Below are 22,010 nucleotides of genomic sequence, written 5' to 3' on the forward strand. Positions count from 1 at the left end.
CTTAAGTCTTATTCATCAACTTAATATGTTTTTTATAAATTTGAAATTATGTAACATGAGACTAAAAAATGTTCATATAAGCGTTAATATTGAGTTCTAAATTCTAGTTTTCTGATCATGTAGTTTATTTATTGTGGATAAATGTATTTGCAATTGTCTGAAGTCTTATTCATCAACAAATTATATTTTTTTTTTTAATTTGAAATGATGTACCCCAACAATGAATAACTTTAATATTAACGTAATTATTGATTTTAAATTCTAGTTTTGGGTTCAACTAATCTATCTATAGGTGACTAATGTATTTGCAATTGTCTAAAGTCTTATTCATCAACATATTATGTTCTTTTTTAATTTGAAATGATGTACACCAACAAAGGAAATGTTAATATCAACGTATTTATTGACTTCTAAATTCTAGTTTTGCGTACAACTAATCTATCTATAGGTGACTAATGTATTTGCAATTGTCTGAAGTCTTGTTCAACAACAATTTATTTTTTTTTTTAATTTGATATGTTTTTCCCCAATAATGAAAAATGTTAATATAAGCGTAATTATTGAGTTTTAAATTCTAGTTTTCTGATCATCTAGTTTATGTATATCGGATAAATGTATTTGCAATTGTCTAAAGTCTTATTCATCAACTTAATATGTTTTTTTATAAATTTGAAATTATGTAACCCAAGACTAAAAAATGTTCATATAAGCGTTAATATTGAGTTCTAAATTCTAGTTTTCTGATCATCTAGTTTATGTATAGTGGATAAATGTGTTTGCAATTGTCTGAAGTCTTATTCGTCAACAAATTATGTTTTTTTTTAATTTGAAATGATGTAACCCAACAATGAATAATGTTAATATTAACGTATTTATTGACTTATAAATTCTAGTTTTCTGATCATCTAGTTTATGCATAGTGGATAAACGTATTTGCAATTGTCTAAAGTCTTATTCATCAACCTATTATGTTTTTTTTTTTAATTTGAAATGATGTACCCCAACAATGAAAATGTTAATATCAATGTATTTAATGATTTTAAATTCTAGTTTTGGGTTCAACTAATCTATCTATAGGTGACTAATGTATTTGCAATTGTCTAAAGTCTTATTCATCAACATATTATGTTTTTTTTTAATTTGAAATGATGTACACCAACAATGGAAATGTTAATATCAACGTATTTATTGACTTCTAAATTCTAGTTTTGCGTACAACTGATTTATCTATAGGTGAGTAATGTATTTGCAATTGACTTAAGTCTTATTCATCAACTTAATATGTTTTTTATAAATTTGAAATTATGTAACCCAAGACTAAAAAATATTCATATAAGCGTTTATATTGAGTTCTAAATTCTAGTTTTCTGATCATCTAGTTAATTTATAGTGGATAAATGTATATTTAATTGTCTGAAGTCTTATTCGTCAACAAATTATGTTTTTTTTTAATTTGAAATGATGTAACCCAACAATGAATAATGTTAATATAAACGTAATTTTTGAGTTCTCAATTCTAGTTTTGGGTTCAACTAATCTAATTAAAGGTGACTAATGTATTTGCAATTGTCTAAAGTCTTATTCATCAACATATTATGTTTTTTTTTAATTTGAAATGATGTACACCAACAATGGAAATGCTAATATCAAAGTATTTATTGACTTCTAAATTCTAGTTTTCTGATTATCTAGTTTATGTATAGTGGATAAATGTGTTTGCAATTGTCTGAAGTCTTATTCGTCAACAAATAATGTTTTTTTTTAATTTGAAATGATGTACCCCAACAATGAATATGTTAATATAAGCGTAATTTATTGAGTTTTAAATTATAGTTCACAGATCATCTAGTTTATTTTTAGTGGATAAATGTATTTGCAATTGTCTGAAGTCTTATTCAACAACAACTTATGTTTTTATTTTAATTTAAAATGATGTACCCCAACAATGAAAATGTTAATATCAACGTATATATTGACTTCTAAATTCTAGTTTTCTGAACATCTAGTTAATTTATAGTGGATAAATGTATTTGCAATTGTCTAAAGTCTTATTCATCAACATATTATGTTTTTTTTTAATTTGAAATGATGTACCCCAACAATGATTAACGTTAATATTTACGTAATCATTGATTTTTAAATTCTAGTTTTGAGTTCAACTAATCTATCTATAGGTGACTTATGTATTTGCAATTGTCTAAAGTCTTATTCATCAAAATATTATGTTTTTTTTTTAATTTGAAATGATGTACACCAACAATGGAAATGTTATTATCAAAGTATTTATTGACTTCTAAATTCTAGTTTTCTGATCATCTAGTTTATGTATAGTGGATGAATGTATATGCAATTGTCTGAAGTCTTATTCGTCGACAAATTATGTTTTTTTTTAATTTGAAATGATGTAACCCAACAATGAATAATGTTAATATTAACGTATTTATTGACTTATAAATTCTAGTTTTCTGATCATCTAGTTTATGCATAGTGGATAAACGTATTTGCAATTGACTTAAGTCTTATTCATCAACTTAATATGTTTTTTATAAATTTGAAATTATGTAACATGAGACTAAAAAATGTTCATATAAGCGTTAATATTGAGTTCTAAATTCTAGTTTTCTGATCATGTAGTTTATTTATTGTGGATAAATGTATTTGCAATTGTCTGAAGTCTTATTCATCAACAAATTATATTTTTTTTTTTAATTTGAAATGATGTACCCCAACAATGAATAACTTTAATATTAACGTAATTATTGATTTTAAATTCTAGTTTTGGGTTCAACTAATCTATCTATAGGTGACTAATGTATTTGCAATTGTCTAAAGTCTTATTCATCAACATATTATGTTCTTTTTTAATTTGAAATGATGTACACCAACAATGGAAATGTTAATATCAACGTATTTATTGACTTCTAAATTCTAGTTTTGCGTACAACTAATCTATATATAGGTGACTAATGTATTTGCAATTGTCTAAAGTCTTATTCATCAACATATTATGTTTTTTTTTAATTTGAAATGATGTACACCAACAATGGAAATGTTAATATCAACGTATTTATTGACTTCTAAATTCTAGTTTTGCGTACAACTAATCTATCTATAGGTGACTAATGTATTTGCAATTGTCTGAAGTCTTGTTCAACAACAATTTATTTTTTTTTTTAATTTGATATGTTTTTCCCCAATAATGAAAAATGTTAATATAAGCGTAATTATTGAGTTTTAAATTCTAGTTTTCTGATCATCTAGTTTATGTATATCGGATAAATGTATTTGCAATTGTCTAAAGTCTTATTCATCAACTTAATATGTTTTTTTATAAATTTGAAATTATGTAACCCAAGACTAAAAAATGTTCATTTAAGCGTTAATATTGAGTTCTAAATTCTAGTTTTCTGATCATCTAGTTTATGTATAGTGGATAAATGTGTTTGCAATTGTCTGAAGTCTTATTCGTCAACAAATTATGTTTTTTTTTAATTTGAAATGATGTACCCCAACAATGATTAACGTTAATATTAACGTAATCATTGATTTTTAAATTCTAGTTTTGAGTTCAACTAATCTATCTATAGGTGACTAATGTATTTGCAATTGTCTGAAGTCTTATTCGTCAACAAATAATATTTTTTTTTAATTTGAAATGATGTACCCCAACAATGAATATGTTAATATAAGCGTAATTTATTGAGTTTTAAATTCTAGTTCACAGATCATCTAGTTTATGTTTAGTGGATAAATGTTTTTGCAATTGTCTGAAGTTTTATTCAACAACAACTTATGTTTTTATTTTAATTTGAAATGATGTACCCCAACAATGAAAATGTTAATATCAACGTTTTTATTGACTTCTAAATTCTAGTTTTCTGAACATCTAGTTAATTTATAGTGGATAAATGTATTTGCAATTGTCTAAAGTCTTATTCATCAAAATATTATGTTTTTTTTTAATTTGAAATGATGTACACCTACAATGGAAATGTTAATATCAAAGTATTTATTGAGTTCTAAATTCTAGTTTTCAGATCAACTAGTTTATCTATAGTTGAAAAATGTATCTCCAACTGTCTGAAGTCTTATTCGTCAACAAATTATATTTTTTTTTAATTTGAAATGATGTAACCCAACAATGAATAATGTTAATATTAACGTAATTTTTGAGTTCTCAATTCTAGTTTTGGGTTCAACTAATCTAACTAAAGGTGACTAATGTATTTGCAATTGTCTGAAGTCTTATTCATCAACGAATTATATATTTTTTTTTAATTTGAAATGATGTACCCCAACAATGAATAACGTTAATATTAACGTAATTATTGATTTTAAATTCTAGTTTTGAGTTCAACTAATCTATCTATAGGTGACTTATGTATTTGCAATTGTCTAAAGTCTTATTCATCAAAATATTATGTTTTTTTTTAATTTGAAATGATGTACACCAACAATGGAAATGTTATTATCAAAGTATTTATTGACTTCTAAATTCTAGTTTTCTGAACATCTAGTTAATTTATAGTGGATAAATGTATTTGCAATTGTCTAAAGTCTTATTCATCAAAATATTATGTTTTTTTTTAATTTGAAATGATGTACCCCAACAATGAAATTGTTAATATCAACGTATTTATTGACTTCTAAATTCTAGTTTTCTGATCATCTAGTTTATGTATATCGGATAAATATATTTGCAATTGTCTAAAGTCTTATTCATCAACTTAATATGTTTTTTTATAAATTTGAAATTATGTAACCCAAGACTAAAAAATGTTCATATAAGCGTTAATATTGAGTTCTAAATTCTAGTTTTCTGATCATGTAGTTTATTTATTGTGGATAAATGTATATTTAATTGTCTGAAGTCTTATTCGTCAACAAATTATGTTTTTTTTAATTTAAAATGATGTACCCCAACAATGAAAATGTTAATATCAACGTATTTATTGACTTCTAAATTCTAGTTTTCTGAACATCTAGTTAATTTATAGTGGATAAATGTATTTGCAATTGTCTAAAGTCTTATTCATCAAAATATTATGTTTTTTTTTAATTTGAAATGATGTACACCAACAATTGAAATGTTAATATCAAAGTATTTATTGACTTCTAAATTCTAGTTTTCTGATCATATAGTTTATGTATTGTGGATAAATGTATTTGCAATTGTCTAAAGTCTTATTCATCAACAAATTATATTTTTTTTTTTAATTTGAAATGATGTACCTCAACAATGAATAACTTTAATATTAACGTAATTATTGATTTTAAATTCTAGTTTTGGGTTCAACTAATCTATCTATAGGTGACTAATGTATTTGCAATTGTCTAAAGTCTCATTCATCAAAATATTATGTTTTTTTTTAATTTGAAATGATGTACACCAACAATGGAAATGTTAATATCAAAGTATTTATTGACTTCTAAATTCTAGTTTTCTGATCATCTAGTTTATGTATAGTGGATGAATGTATATGCAATTGTCTGAAGTCTTATTCGTCGACAAATTATGTTTTTTTTTAATTTGAAATGATGTAACCCAACAATGAATAATGTTAATATTAACGTATTTATTGACTTATAAATTCTAGTTTTCTGATCATCTAGTTTATGCATAGTGGATAAACGTATTTGCAATTGTCTAAAGTCTTATTCATCAACCTATTATGTTTTTTTTTTTAATTTGAAATGATGTACCCCAACAATGAAATTGTTAATATCAATGTATTTAATGATTTTAAATTCTAGTTTTGGGTTCAACTAATCTATCTATAGGTGACTTATGTATTTGCAATTGTCTAAAGTCTTATTCATCAAAATATTATGTTTTTTTTTAATTTGAAATGATGTACACCAACAATGGAAATGTTATTATCAAAGTATTTATTGACTTCTAAATTCTAGTTTTCTGAACATCTAGTTAATTTATAGTGGATAAATGTATTTGCAATTGTCTAAAGTCTTATTCATCAAAATATTATGTTTTTTTTTAATTTGAAATGATGTACCCCAACAACGATTAACGTTAATATTAACGTAATCATTGATTTTTAAATTCTAGTTTTGAGTTCAACTAATCTATCTATAGGTGACTTATGTATTTGCAATTGTCTAAAGTCTTATTCATCAAAATATTATGTTTTTTTTTAATTTGAAATGATGTACACCAACAATGGAAATGTTATTATCAAAGTATTTATTGACTTCTAAATTCTAGTTTTCTGATTATCTAGTTTATGTATAGTGGATGAATGTATATGCAATTGTCTGAAGTCTTATTCGTCGACAAATTATGTTTTTTTTTAATTTGAAATGATGTAACCCAACAATGAATAATGTTAATATTAACGTAATTTTTGAGTTCTCAATTCTAGTTTTGGGTTCAACTAATCTAACTAAAGGTGACTAATGTATTTGCAATTGTCTGAAGTCTTATTCATCAACGAATTATATATTTTTTTTTAATTTGAAATGATGTACCCCAACAATGAATAACGTTAATATTAACGTAATTATTGATTTTTAAATTCTAGTTTTGAGTTCAACTAATCTATCTATAGGTGACTAATGTATTTGCAATTGTCTGAAGTCTTATTCGTCAACAAATAATGTTTTTTTTTAATTTGAAATGATGTACCCCAACAATGAATATGTTAATATAAGCGTAATTTATTGAGTTTTAAATTCTAGTTCACAGATCATCTAGTTTATTTTTAGTGGATAAATGTATTTTCAATTGTCTGAAGTCTTATTCAACAACAACTTATGTTTTTATTTTAATTTAAAATGATGTACCCCAACAATGAAAATGTTAATATCAACGTATATATTGACTTCTAAATTCTAGTTTTCTGAACATCTAGTTAATTTATAGTGGATAAATGTATTTGCAATTGTCTAAAGTCTTATTCATCAACATATTATGTTTTTTTTTAATTTGAAATGATGTACCCCAACAATGATTAACGTTAATATTTACGTAATCATTGATTTTTAAATTCTAGTTTTGAGTTCAACTAATCTATCTATAGGTGACTTATGTATTTGCAATTGTCTGAAGTCTTATTCGTCAACAAATAATATTTTTTTTTAATTTGAAATGATGTACCCCAACAATGAATATGTTAATATAAGCGTAATTTATTGAGTTTTAAATTCTAGTTCACAGATCATCTAGTTTATGTTTAGTGGATAAATGTTTTTGCAATTGTCTGAAGTTTTATTCAACAACAACTTATGTTTTTATTTTAATTTGAAATGATGTACCCCAACAATGAAAATGTTAATATCAACGTATTTATTGACTTCTAAATTCTAGTTTTCTGAACATCTAGTTAATTTATAGTGGATAAATGTATTTGCAATTGTCTAAAGTCTTATTCATCAAAATATTATGTTTTTTTTTAATTTGAAATGATGTACACCTACAATGGAAATGTTAATATCAAAGTATTTATTGAGTTCTAAATTCTAGTTTTCAGATCAACTAGTTTATCTATAGTTGAAAAATGTATCTCCAACTGTCTGAAGTCTTATTCGTCAACAAATTATATTTTTTTTTAATTTGAAATGATGTAACCCAACAATGAATAATGTTAATATTAACGTAATTTTTGAGTTCTCAATTCTAGTTTTGGGTTCAACTAATCTAACTAAAGGTGACTAATGTATTTGCAATTGTCTGAAGTCTTATTCATCAACGAATTATATATTTTTTTTTAATTTGAAATGATGTACCCCAACAATGAATAACGTTAATATTAACGTAATTATTGATTTTAAATTCTAGTTTTGAGTTCAACTAATCTATCTATAGGTGACTTATGTATTTGCAATTGTCTAAAGTCTTATTCATCAAAATATTATGTTTTTTTTTAATTTGAAATGATGTACACCAACAATGGAAATGTTAATATCAACGTATTTATTGACTTCTAAATTCAAGTTTTGCGTACAACTAATCTATCTATAGGTGACTAATGTATTTGCAATTGTCTAAAGTCTTATTCATCAACATATTAAGTTTTTTTTTAATTTGAAATGATGTACACCAACAAAGGAAATGTTAATATCAAAGTATTTATTGACTTCTAAATTCTATTTTTGCGTACAACTAATCTATCTATAGGTGAGTAATGTATTTGCAATTGACTTAAGTCTTATTCATCAACTTAATATGTTTTTTATAAATTTGAAATTATGTAACACGAGACTAAAAAATGTTCATATAAGCGTTAATGTTGAGTTCTAAATTCTAGTTTTCTGATCATGTAGTTTATGTATATAGGATAAATGTATTTGCAATTGTCTAAAGTCTTATTCATCAACGAATTATATTTTTTTTTTTAATTTGAAATGATGTACCCCAACAATGAATAACGTTAATATTAACGTAATTATTGATTTTAAATTCTAGTTTTGGGTTCAACTAATCTATCTATAGGTGACTAATGTATTTGCAATTGTCTAAAGTCTTATTCAACAACAACTTATGTTTTTTTTTAATTTGAAATGATGTACCCCAACAATGAAATTGTTAATATTGTAACGATATTCGTCATCGACATCGTACATTACTCCCTACGTTGAGCACGGCTAATATGCTGAGTGTTAGTAATGACAAATGTGTATATATGTATGAAATATATATTATGCTGACGCGATGTTTAGCTCACATCGTGTAAATAACCGACCTGGACGCCTGGCGGGAGTCAGTTATGATAGAGTCGACAGTGAGTAGTCGATAGAATAGAGTCGGCAGTTGATAGTTGGATGGTCAAGAATGAAGAGTCATGGTTGGTGGTCGATAGTGGAACTCGAGGGCTGACAACGACCTGAAGAGGACCTGCGGACGACCAGCTCAACCCACATTTGGACATCGGCACCCACGACACACCATGGCCCGATCGGTAGCCCGGAGTATAATTTATAAGTATATTTCAATATTGTAACTTGTAGTAAATAATAATAATACATCAATAACAGATATATATATATACATTACGTTGAGTACTTGCTTCACATAAGGTAACCCTGATCCCTAGTAATAATATCACACACCGAGGTCGAGTCTCCGAGACCTCGTTAAATAAAAACAGAACGACACCGGAACGGGTAAGAGCCCAGGTGAAGAGGAGACGTTACAGTTGGTGGAGGCGCCGGGCCTAAATTACAATATCAACGTATTTATTGACTTCTAAATTCTAGTTTTCTGATCATCTAGTTTATGTATATAGAATAAATGTATTTGCAATTGTCTAAAGTCTTATTCATCAACAAATTATGTTTTTTTTTAATTTGAAATGATGTACCCCAAGTATGATTAACGTTAATATTAACGTAATCATTGATTTTTAAATTCTAGTTTTGAGTTCAACTAATCTATCTATAGGTGACTAATGTATTTGCAATTGTCTGAAGTCTTATTCGTCAACAAATAATGTTTTTTTTTAATTTGAAATGATGTACCCCAACAATGAATATGTTAATATAAGCGTAATTTATTGAGTTTTAAATTCTAGTTCACAGATCATCTAGTTTATGTTTAGTGGATAAATGTATTTGCAATTGTCTGAAGTCTTATTCAACAACAACTTATGTTTTTATTTTAATTTGAAATGATGTACCCCAACAATGAAAATGTTAATATCAACGTATTTATTGACTTCTAAATTCTAGTTTTCTGAACATCTAGTTAATTTATAGTGGATAAATGTATTTGCAATTGTCTAAAGTCTTATTCATCAAAATATTATGTTTTTTTTTAATTTGAAATGATGTACACCAACAATGGAAATGTTAATATCAAAGTATTTATTGACTTCTAAATTCTAGTTTTGGGTTCAACTAATCTATCTATAGGTGACTAATGTATTTGCAATTGTCTAAAGTCTTATTCATCAAAATATTATGTTTTTTTTCAATTTGAAATGATGTACACCAACAATGGAAATGTTAATATCAAAGTATTTATTGATTTCTAAATTCTAGTTTTCTGATCATCTAGTTTATGTATAGTGGATGAATGTATATGCAATTATCTGAAGTCTTATTCATCAACATATTATGTTTTTTTTTTTAATTTGAAATGATTGACCCCAACAATGATTAATTTTAATATTAACGTAATTATTGAGTTCTAAATTCTAGTTTTGGGTTCAACTAATGTAACTAAAGGTGACTAATGTATTTGCAATTGTCTGAAGTCTTATTCAACAACAACTTATGTTTTTTTTTAATTTGAAATGATGTACCCCAACAATGAAATTGTTAATATCAACGTATTTATTGACTTCTAAATTCTAGTTTTCTGAACATCTAGTTAATTTATAGTGGATAAATGTATTTGCAATTGTCTAAAGTCTTATTCATCAAAATATTATGTTTTTTTTTAATTTGAAATGATGTACACCAACAATGAATAATGTTAATATTAACGTTATTTTTGAGTTCTCAATTCTAGTTTTGGGTTCAACTAATCTAACTAAAGGTGACTAATGTATTTGCAATTGTCTGAAGTCTTATTCATCAACGAATTATATATTTTTTTTTAATTTGAAATGATGTACCCCAACAATGAATAACGTTAATATTAACGTAATTATTGATTTTAAATTCTAGTTTTGGGTTCAACTAATCTATCTATAGGTGACTAATGTATTTGCAATTGTCTAATGTCTTATTCATCAAAATATTATGTTTTTTTTTAATTTGAAATGATGTACACCAACAATGGAAATGTTAATATCAAAGTATTTATTGACTTCTAAATTCTAGTTTTCTGATCATCTAGTTAATTTATAGTGGATAAATGTATTTGCAATTGTCTAAAGTCTTATTCATCAAAATATTATGTTTTTTTTTAATTTGAAATGATGTACACCAACGATGGAAATGTTATTATCAAAGTATTTATTGACTTCTAAATTCTAGTTTTCTGATTATCTAGTTTATGTATAGTGGATGAATGTATATGCAATTGTCTGAAGTCTTATTCGTCGACAAATTATGTTTTTTTTTAATTTGAAATGATGTAACCCAACAATGAATAATGTTAATATTAACGTAATTTTTGAGTTCTCAATTCTAGTTTTGGGTTCAACTAATCTAACTAAAGGTGACTAATGTATTTGCAATTGTCTGAAGTCTTATTCATCAACGAATTATATATTTTTTTTTAATTTGAAATGATGTACCCCAACAATGAATAACGTTAATATTAACGTAATTATTGATTTTAAATTCTAGTTTTGGGTTCAACTAATCTATCTATAGGTGGCTAATGTATTTGCAATTGTCTAATGTCTTATTCATCAAAATATTATGTTTTTTTTAATTTGAAATGATGTACACCAACAATGGAAATGTTAATATCAATGTATTTATTGACTTCTAAATTCTAGTTTTTTGATTATCTAGTTTATGTATAGTGGATGAATGTATATGCAATTGTCTGAAGTCTTATTCTTCGACAAATTATGTTTTTTTTTAATTTGAAATGATGTAACCCAACAATGAATAATGTTAATATTAACGTATTTATTGACTTATAAATTCTAGTTTTCTGATCATCTAGTTTATGCATAGTGGATAAACGTATTTGCAATTGTCTAAAGTCTTATTCATCAACCTATTATGTTTTTTTTTTTAATTTGAAATGATGTACCCCAACAATGAAAATGTTAATATCAATGTATTTAATGATTTTAAATTCTAGTTTTGGGTTCAACTAATCTATCTATAGGTGACTAATGTATTTGGAATTGTCTAAAGTCTTATTCATCAACATATTATGTTTTTTTTTAATTTGAAATGATGTACACCAACAATGGAAATGTTAATATCAACGTATTTATTGACTTCTAAATTCTAGTTTTGCGTGCAACTGATTTATCTATAGGTGAGTAATGTATTTGCAATTGACTTAAGTCTTATTCATTAACTTAATATGTTTTTTATAAATTTGAAATTATGTAACCCAAGACTAAAAAATGTTCATATAAGCGTTAATATTGAGTTCTAAATTCTAGTTTTCTGATCATCTAGTTAATTTATAGTGGATAAATGTATATTTAATTGTCTGAAGTCTTATTCGTCAACAAATTATGTTTTTTTTTAATTTGAAATGATGTAACCCAACAATGAATAATGTTAATATAAACGTAATTTTTGAGTTCTCAATTCTAGTTTTGGGTTCAACTAATCTAATTAAAGGTGACTAATGTATTTGCAATTGTATGAAGTCTTATTCGTCAACAAATTATGTTTTTTTTTTATTTGAAATGATGTACCCCAACAATGATTAACGTTAATATTAACGTAATCATTGATTTTTAAATTCTAGTTTTGAGTTCAACTAATCTATCTATAGGTGACTTATGTATTTGCAATTGTCTGAAGTCTTATTCGTCAACAAATTATGTTTTTTTTTAATTTGAAATGATGTAACCCAACAATGAATAATGTTAATATAAACGTAATTTTTGAGTTCTCAATTCTAGTTTTGGGTTCAACTAATCTAATTAAAGGTGACTAATGTATTTGCAATTGTCTGAAGTCTTATTCATCAACATATTATGTTTTTTTTTAATTTGAAATGATGTACACCAACAATGGAAATGCTAATATCAAAGTATTTATTGACTTCTAAATTCTAGTTTTCTGATTATCTAGTTTATGTATAGTGGATAAATGTGTTTGCAATTGTCTGAAGTCTTATTCGTCAACAAATTATGTTTTTTTTTAATTTGAAATGATGTACCCCAACAATGATTAACGTTAATATTAACGTAATCATTGATTTTTAAATTCTAGTTTTGAGTTCAACTAATCTATCTATAGGTGACTAATGTATTTGCAATTGTCTGAAGTCTTATTCGTCAACAAATAATGTTTTTTTTGAATTTGAAATGATGTACCCCAACAATGAATATGTTAATATAAGCGTAATTTATTGAGTTTTAAATTCTAGTTCACAGATCATCTAGTTTATTTTTAGTGGATAAATGTATTTGCAATTGTCTGAAGTCTTATTCAACAACAACTTATGTTTTTATTTTAATTTAAAATGATGTACCCCAACAATGAAAATGTTAATATCAACGTATATATTGACTTCTAAATTCTAGTTTTCTGAACATCTAGTTAATTTATAGTGGATAAATGTATTTGCAATTGTCTAAAGTCTTATTCATCAACATATTATGTTTTTTTTTAATTTGAAATGATGTACCCCAACAATGATTAACGTTAATATTTACGTAATCATTGATTTTTAAATTCTAGTTTTGAGTTCAACTAATCTATCTATAGGTGACTTATGTATTTGCAATTGTCTAAAGTCTTATTCATCAAAATATTATGTTTTTTTTTTAATTTGAAATGATGTACACCAACAATGGAAATGTTATTATCAAAGTATTTATTGACTTCTAAATTCTAGTTTTCTGATCATCTAGTTTATGTATAGTGGATGAATGTATATGCAATTGTCTGAAGTCTTATTCGTCGACAAATTATGTTTTTTTTTAATTTGAAATGATGTAACCCAACAATGAATAATGTTAATATTAACGTATTTATTGACTTATAAATTCTAGTTTTCTGATCATCTAGTTTATGCATAGTGGATAAACGTATTTGCAATTGACTTAAGTCTTATTCATCAACTTAATATGTTTTTTATAAATTTGAAATTATGTAACATGAGACTAAAAAATGTTCATATAAGCGTTAATATTGAGTTCTAAATTCTAGTTTTCTGATCATGTAGTTTATTTATTGTGGATAAATGTATTTGCAATTGTCTGAAGTCTTATTCATCAACAAATTATATTTTTTTTTTTAATTTGAAATGATGTACCCCAACAATGAATAACTTTAATATTAACGTAATTATTGATTTTAAATTCTAGTTTTGGGTTCAACTAATCTATCTATAGGTGACTAATGTATTTGCAATTGTCTAAAGTCTTATTCATCAACATATTATGTTCTTTTTTAATTTGAAATGATGTACACCAACAATGGAAATGTTAATATCAACGTATTTATTGACTTCTAAATTCTAGTTTTGCGTACAACTAATCTATATATAGGTGAATAATGTATTTGCAATTGTCTAAAGTCTTATTCATCAACATATTATGTTTTTTTTTAATTTGAAATGATGTACACCAACAATGGAAATGTTAATATCAACGTATTTATTGACTTCTAAATTCTAGTTTTGCGTACAACTAATCTATCTATAGGTGACTAATGTATTTGCAATTGTCTGAAGTCTTGTTCAACAACAAATTATATTTTTTTTTTTAATTTGAAATGATGTACCTCAACAATGAATAACTTTAATATTAACGTAATTATTGATTTTAAATTCTAGTTTTGGGTTCAACTAATCTATCTATAGGTGACTAATGTATTTGCAATTGTCTAAAGTCTCATTCATCAAAATATTATGTTTTTTTTTAATTTGAAATGATGTACACCAACAATGGAAATGTTAATATCAAAGTATTTATTGACTTCTAAATTCTAGTTTTGCGTACAACTAATCTATCTATAGGTGACTAATGTATTTGCAATTGTCTGAAGTCTTGTTCAACAACAATTTATTTTTTTTTTTTATTTGAAATGATTTACCACCATAATAAAAAATGTAAATATAAACGTAATTATTGAGTTCTAAAATCTAGTTTTCAGATCAACTAGTTTATCTATAGTTGAAAAATGTATATCCAACTGTCTGAAGTCTTATTCATCAACATATTATGTTTTTTTTTAATTTGAAACGATGTACCCCAATAATCAAAAATGTTAATATAAGCTTAATAATTGAGTTCTAAATTCTAGTTTTCTGATCAACTAGTTGATCTAAAGTTGAAAAATGTATCTGCAACTGTCTGAAGTCGTATTCGTCAACATATTATGTTTTTTTTTAATTTGAAATGATGTACCCCAAGTATGATTAACGTTAATATTAACGTAATCATTGATTTTTAAATTCTAGTTTTGAGTTCAACTAATCTATCTATAGGTGACTAATGTATTTGCAATTGTCTGAAGTCTTATTCGTCAACAAATAATGTTTTTTTTTAATTTGAAATGATGTACCCCAACAATGAATATGTTAATATAAGCGTAATTTATTGAGTTTTAAATTCTAGTTCACAGATCATCTAGTTTATGTTTAGTGGATAAATGTATTTGCAATTGTCTGAAGTCTTATTCAACAACAACTTATGTTTTTATTTTAATTTGAAATGATGTACCCCAACAATGAAAATGTTAATATCAACGTATTTATTGACTTCTAAATTCTAGTTTTCTGAACATCTAGTTAATTTATAGTGGATAAATGTATTTGCAATTGTCTAAAGTCTTATTCATCAAAATATTATGTTTTTTTTTAATTTGAAATGATGTACACCAACAATGGAAATGTTAATATCAAAGTATTTATTGACTTCTAAATTCTAGTTTTGGGTTCAACTAATCTATCTATAGGTGACTAATGTATTTGCAATTGTCTAAAGTCTTATTCATCAAAATATTATGTTTTTTTTCAATTTGAAATGATGTACACCAACAATGGAAATGTTAATATCAAAGTATTTATTGACTTCTAAATTCTAGTTTTCTGATCATCTAGTTTATGTATAGTGGATGAATGTATATGCAATTATCTGAAGTCTTATTCATCAACATATTATGTTTTTTTTTTTAATTTGAAATGATTGACCCCAACAATGATTAATTTTAATATTAACGTAATTATTGAGTTCTAAATTCTAGTTTTGGGTTCAACTAATGTAACTAAAGGTGACTAATGTATTTGCAATTGTCTGAAGTCTTATTCAACAACAACTTATGTTTTTTTTTAATTTGAAATGATGTACCCCAACAATGAAATTGTTAATATCAACGTATTTATTGACTTCTAAATTCTAGTTTTCTGATCATCTAGTTTATGAATATAGAATAAATGTATTTGCAATTGTCTAAAGTCTTATTCATCAACAAATTATGTTTTTTTTTAATTTGAAATGATGTACCCCAACTATGATTAACGTTAATATTAACGTAATCATTGATTTTTAAATTCTAGTTTTGAGTTCAACTAATCTATCTATAGGTGACTAATGTATTTGCAATTGTCTGAAGTCTTATTCGTCAATAAATAATGTTTTTTTTTAATTTGAAATGATATACACCAACAATGGAAATGTTAATATCAAAGTATTTATTGACTTCTAAATTCTAGTTTTCTGATCATCTAGTTTATGTATTGTGGATAAATGTATTTGCAATTGTCTAAAGTCTTATTCATCAACAAATTAAATTTTTTTTTTTAATTTGAAATGATGTACCCCAACAATGAATAACTTTAATATTAACGTAATTATTGATTTTAAATTTTAGTTTTGGGTTCAACTAATCTATCTATAGGTGACTTATGTATTTGCAATTGTCTAAAGTCTTATTCATCAACATATTATGTTTTTTTTTAATTTGAAATGATATACACCAACAATGGAAATGTTAATATCAACGTATTAATTGACTTCTAAATTCTAGTTTTCTGATCATCTAGTTTATGTATTGTGGATAAATGTATTTGCAATTGACTTAAGTCTTATTCATCAACTTAATATGTTTTTTATAAATTTGAAATTATGTAACACGAGACTAAAAAATGTTCATATAAGCGTTAATATTGAGTTCTAAATTCTAGTTTTCTGATCATGTAGTTTATGTATAGTGGATAAATGTATTTGCAATTGTCTGAAGTCTTATTCAACAACAATTTATTTTTTTTTTTAATTTGATATGTTTTTCCCCAATAATGAAAAATGTTAATATAAGCGTAATTATTGAGTTTTAAATTCTAGTTCGCAGATCATCTAGTTTATGTATATCGAATAAATGTATTTGCAATTGTCTAAAGTCTTATTCATCAACAAATTATATTTATTTTTTTAATTTGAAATGATGTACCCCAACAATGAAAAATGTTAATATAAACGTAATTATTGATTTTAAATTCTAGTTTTGGGTTCAACTAATCTATCTATAAGTGACTTATGTATTTGCAATTGTCTAAAGTCTAAATTCATCAAAATATTATGTTTTTTTTTAATTTGAAATGATGTACACCAATAATGGAAATGTTATTATCAAAGTATTTATTGACTTCTAAATTCTAGTTTTCTGATCATCTAGTTTATGTATAGTGGATGAATGTATATGCAATTGTCTGAAGTCTTATTCGTCGACAAATAATGTTTTTTTTTAATTTGAAATGATGTAACCCAACAATGAATAATGTTAATATTAACGTTATTTTTGAGTTCTCAATTCTAGTTTTGGGTTCAACTAATCTAACTAAAGGTGACTAATGTATTTGCAATTGTCTGAAGTCTTATTCATCAACGAATTATATATTTTTTTTTAATTTGAAATGATGTACCCCAACAATGAATAACGTTAATATTAACGTAATTATTGATTTTAAATTCTAGTTTTGGGTTCAACTAATCTATCTATAGGTGACTAATGTATTTGCAATTGTCTAATGTCTTATTCATCAAAATATTATGTTTTTTTTTAATTTGAAATGATGTACACCAACAATGGAAATGTTAATATCAAAGTATTTATTGACTTCTAAATTCTAGTTTTCTGATCATCTAGTTAATTTATAGTGGATAAATGTATTTGCAATTGTCTAAAGTCTTATTCATCAAAATATTATGTTTTTTTTTAATTTGAAATGATGTACACCAACGATGGAAATGTTATTATCAAAGTATTTATTGACTTCTAAATTCTAGTTTTCTGATTATCTAGTTTATGTATAGTGGATGAATGTATATGCAATTGTCTGAAGTCTTATTCGTCGACAAATTATGTTTTTTTTTAATTTGAAATGATGTAACCCAACAATGAATAATGTTAATATTAACGTAATTTTTGAGTTCTCAATTCTAGTTTTGGGTTCAACTAATCTAACTAAAGGTGACTAATGTATTTGCAATTGTCTGAAGTCTTATTCATCAACGAATTATATATTTTTTTTTAATTTGAAATGATGTACCCCAACAATGAATAACGTTAATATTAACGTAATTATTGATTTTAAATTCTAGTTTTGGGTTCAACTAATCTATCTATAGGTGGCTAATGTATTTGCAATTGTCTAATGTCTTATTCATCAAAATATTATGTTTTTTTTAATTTGAAATGATGTACACCAACAATGGAAATGTTAATATCAATGTATTTATTGACTTCTAAATTCTAGTTTTTTGATTATCTAGTTTATGTATAGTGGATGAATGTATATGCAATTGTCTGAAGTCTTATTCTTCGACAAATTATGTTTTTTTTTAATTTGAAATGATGTAACCCAACAATGAATAATGTTAATATTAACGTATTTATTGACTTATAAATTCTAGTTTTCTGATCATCTAGTTTATGCATAGTGGATAAACGTATTTGCAATTGTCTAAAGTCTTATTCATCAACCTATTATGTTTTTTTTTTTAATTTGAAATGATGTACCCCAACAATGAAAATGTTAATATCAATGTATTTAATGATTTTAAATTCTAGTTTTGGGTTCAACTAATCTATCTATAGGTGACTAATGTATTTGGAATTGTCTAAAGTCTTATTCATCAACATATTATGTTTTTTTTTAATTTGAAATGATGTACACCAACAATGGAAATGTTAATATCAACGTATTTATTGACTTCTAAATTCTAGTTTTGCGTGCAACTGATTTATCTATAGGTGAGTAATGTATTTGCAATTGACTTAAGTCTTATTCATTAACTTAATATGTTTTTTATAAATTTGAAATTATGTAACCCAAGACTAAAAAATGTTCATATAAGCGTTAATATTGAGTTCTAAATTCTAGTTTTCTGATCATCTAGTTAATTTATAGTGGATAAATGTATATTTAATTGTCTGAAGTCTTATTCGTCAACAAATTATGTTTTTTTTTAATTTGAAATGATGTAACCCAACAATGAATAATGTTAATATAAACGTAATTTTTGAGTTCTCAATTCTAGTTTTGGGTTCAACTAATCTAATTAAAGGTGACTAATGTATTTGCAATTGTATGAAGTCTTATTCGTCAACAAATTATGTTTTTTTTTTATTTGAAATGATGTACCCCAACAATGATTAACGTTAATATTAACGTAATCATTGATTTTTAAATTCTAGTTTTGAGTTCAACTAATCTATCTATAGGTGACTTATGTATTTGCAATTGTCTGAAGTCTTATTCGTCAACAAATTATGTTTTTTTTTAATTTGAAATGATGTAACCCAACAATGAATAATGTTAATATAAACGTAATTTTTGAGTTCTCAATTCTAGTTTTGGGTTCAACTAATCTAATTAAAGGTGACTAATGTATTTGCAATTGTCTGAAGTCTTATTCATCAACATATTATGTTTTTTTTTAATTTGAAATGATGTACACCAACAATGGAAATGCTAATATCAAAGTATTTATTGACTTCTAAATTCTAGTTTTCTGATTATCTAGTTTATGTATAGTGGATAAATGTGTTTGCAATTGTCTGAAGTCTTATTCGTCAACAAATTATGTTTTTTTTTAATTTGAAATGATGTACCCCAACAATGATTAACGTTAATATTAACGTAATCATTGATTTTTAAATTCTAGTTTTGAGTTCAACTAATCTATCTATAGGTGACTAATGTATTTGCAATTGTCTGAAGTCTTATTCGTCAACAAATAATGTTTTTTTTGAATTTGAAATGATGTACCCCAACAATGAATAATGTTAATATTAACGTATTTATTGACTTATAAATTCTAGTTTTCTGATCATCTAGTTTATGCATAGTGGATAAACGTATTTGCAATTGTCTAAAGTCTTATTCATCAACCTATTATGTTTTTTTTTTTAATTTGAAATGATGTACCCCAACAATGAAAATGTTAATATCAATGTATTTAATGATTTTAAATTCTAGTTTTGGGTTCAACTAATCTATCTATAGGTGACTAATGTATTTGCAATTGTCTAAAGTCTTATTCATCAACATATTATGTTTTTTTTTAATTTGAAATGATGTACACCAACAATGGAAATGTTAATATCAACGTATTTATTGACTTCTAAATTCTAGTTTTGCGTACAACTGATTTATCTATAGGTGAGTAATGTATTTGCAATTGACTTAAGTCTTATTCATCAACTTAATATGTTTTTTATAAATTTGAAATTATGTAACCCAAGACTAAAAAATATTCATATAAGCGTTTATATTGAGTTCTAAATTCTAGTTTTCTGATCATCTAGTTAATTTATAGTGGATAAATGTATATTTAATTGTCTGAAGTCTTATTCGTCAACAAATTATGTTTTTTTTTAATTTGAAATGATGTAACCCAACAATGAATAATGTTAATATAAACGTAATTTTTGAGTTCTCAATTCTAGTTTTGGGTTCAACTAATCTAATTAAAGGTGACTAATGTATTTGCAATTGTCTGAAGTCTTATTCATTCAACATATTATGTTTTTTTTTAATTTGAAATGATGTACACCAACAATGGAAATGCTAATATCAAAGTATTTATTGACTTCTAAATTCTAGTTTTCTGATTATCTAGTTTATGTATAGTGGATAAATGTGTTTGCAATTGTCTGAAGTCTTATTCGTCAACAAATAATGTTTTTTTTTAATTTGAAATGATGTACCCCAACAATGAATATGTTAATATAAGCGTAATTTATTGAGTTTTAAATTCTAGTTCACAGATCATCTAGTTTATTTTTAGTGGATAAATGTATTTGCAATTGTCTGAAGTCTTATTCAACAACAACTTATGTTTTTATTTTAATTTAAAATGATGTACCCCAACAATGAAAATGTTAATATCAACGTATATATTGACTTCTAAATTCTAGTTTTCTGAACATCTAGTTAATTTATAGTGGATAAATGTATTTGCAATTGTCTAAAGTCTTATTCATCAACATATTATGTTTTTTTTTAATTTGAAATGATGTACCCCAACAATGATTAACGTTAATATTTACGTAATCATTGATTTTTAAATTCTAGTTTTGAGTTCAACTAATCTATCTATAGGTGACTTATGTATTTGCAATTGTCTAAAGTCTTATTCATCAAAATATTATGTTTTTTTTTTAATTTGAAATGATGTACACCAACAATGGAAATGTTATTATCAAAGTATTTATTGACTTCTAAATTCTAGTTTTCTGATCATCTAGTTTATGTATAGTGGATGAATGTATATGCAATTGTCTGAAGTCTTATTCGTCGACAAATTATGTTTTTTTTTAATTTGAAATGATGTAACCCAACAATGAATAATGTTAATATTAACGGATTTATTGACTTATAAATTCTAGTTTTCTGATCATCTAGTTTATGCATAGTGGATAAACGTATTTGCAATTGACTTAAGTCTTATTCATCAACTTAATATGTTTTTTATAAATTTGAAATTATGTAACATGAGACTAAAAAATGTTCATATAAGCGTTAATATTGAGTTCTAAATTCTAGTTTTCTGATCATGTAGTTTATTTATTGTGGATAAATGTATTTGCAATTGTCTGAAGTCTTATTCATCAACAAATTATATTTTTTTTTTTAATTTGAAATGATGTACCCCAACAATGAATAACTTTAATATTAACGTAATTATTGATTTTAAATTCTAGTTTTGGGTTCAACTAATCTATCTATAGGTGACTAATGTATTTGCAATTGTCTAAAGTCTTATTCATCAACATATTATGTTCTTTTTTAATTTGAAATGATGTACACCAACAATGGAAATGTTAATATCAACGTATTTATTGACTTCTAAATTCTAGTTTTGCGTACAACTAATCTATATATAGGTGAATAATGTATTTGCAATTGTCTAAAGTCTTATTCATCAACATATTATGTTTTTTTTTAATTT

Source organism: Metopolophium dirhodum, chromosome 1 (assembly GCF_019925205.1).
Source record: "Metopolophium dirhodum isolate CAU chromosome 1, ASM1992520v1, whole genome shotgun sequence".
Taxonomy (NCBI): domain Eukaryota; kingdom Metazoa; phylum Arthropoda; class Insecta; order Hemiptera; family Aphididae; genus Metopolophium; species Metopolophium dirhodum.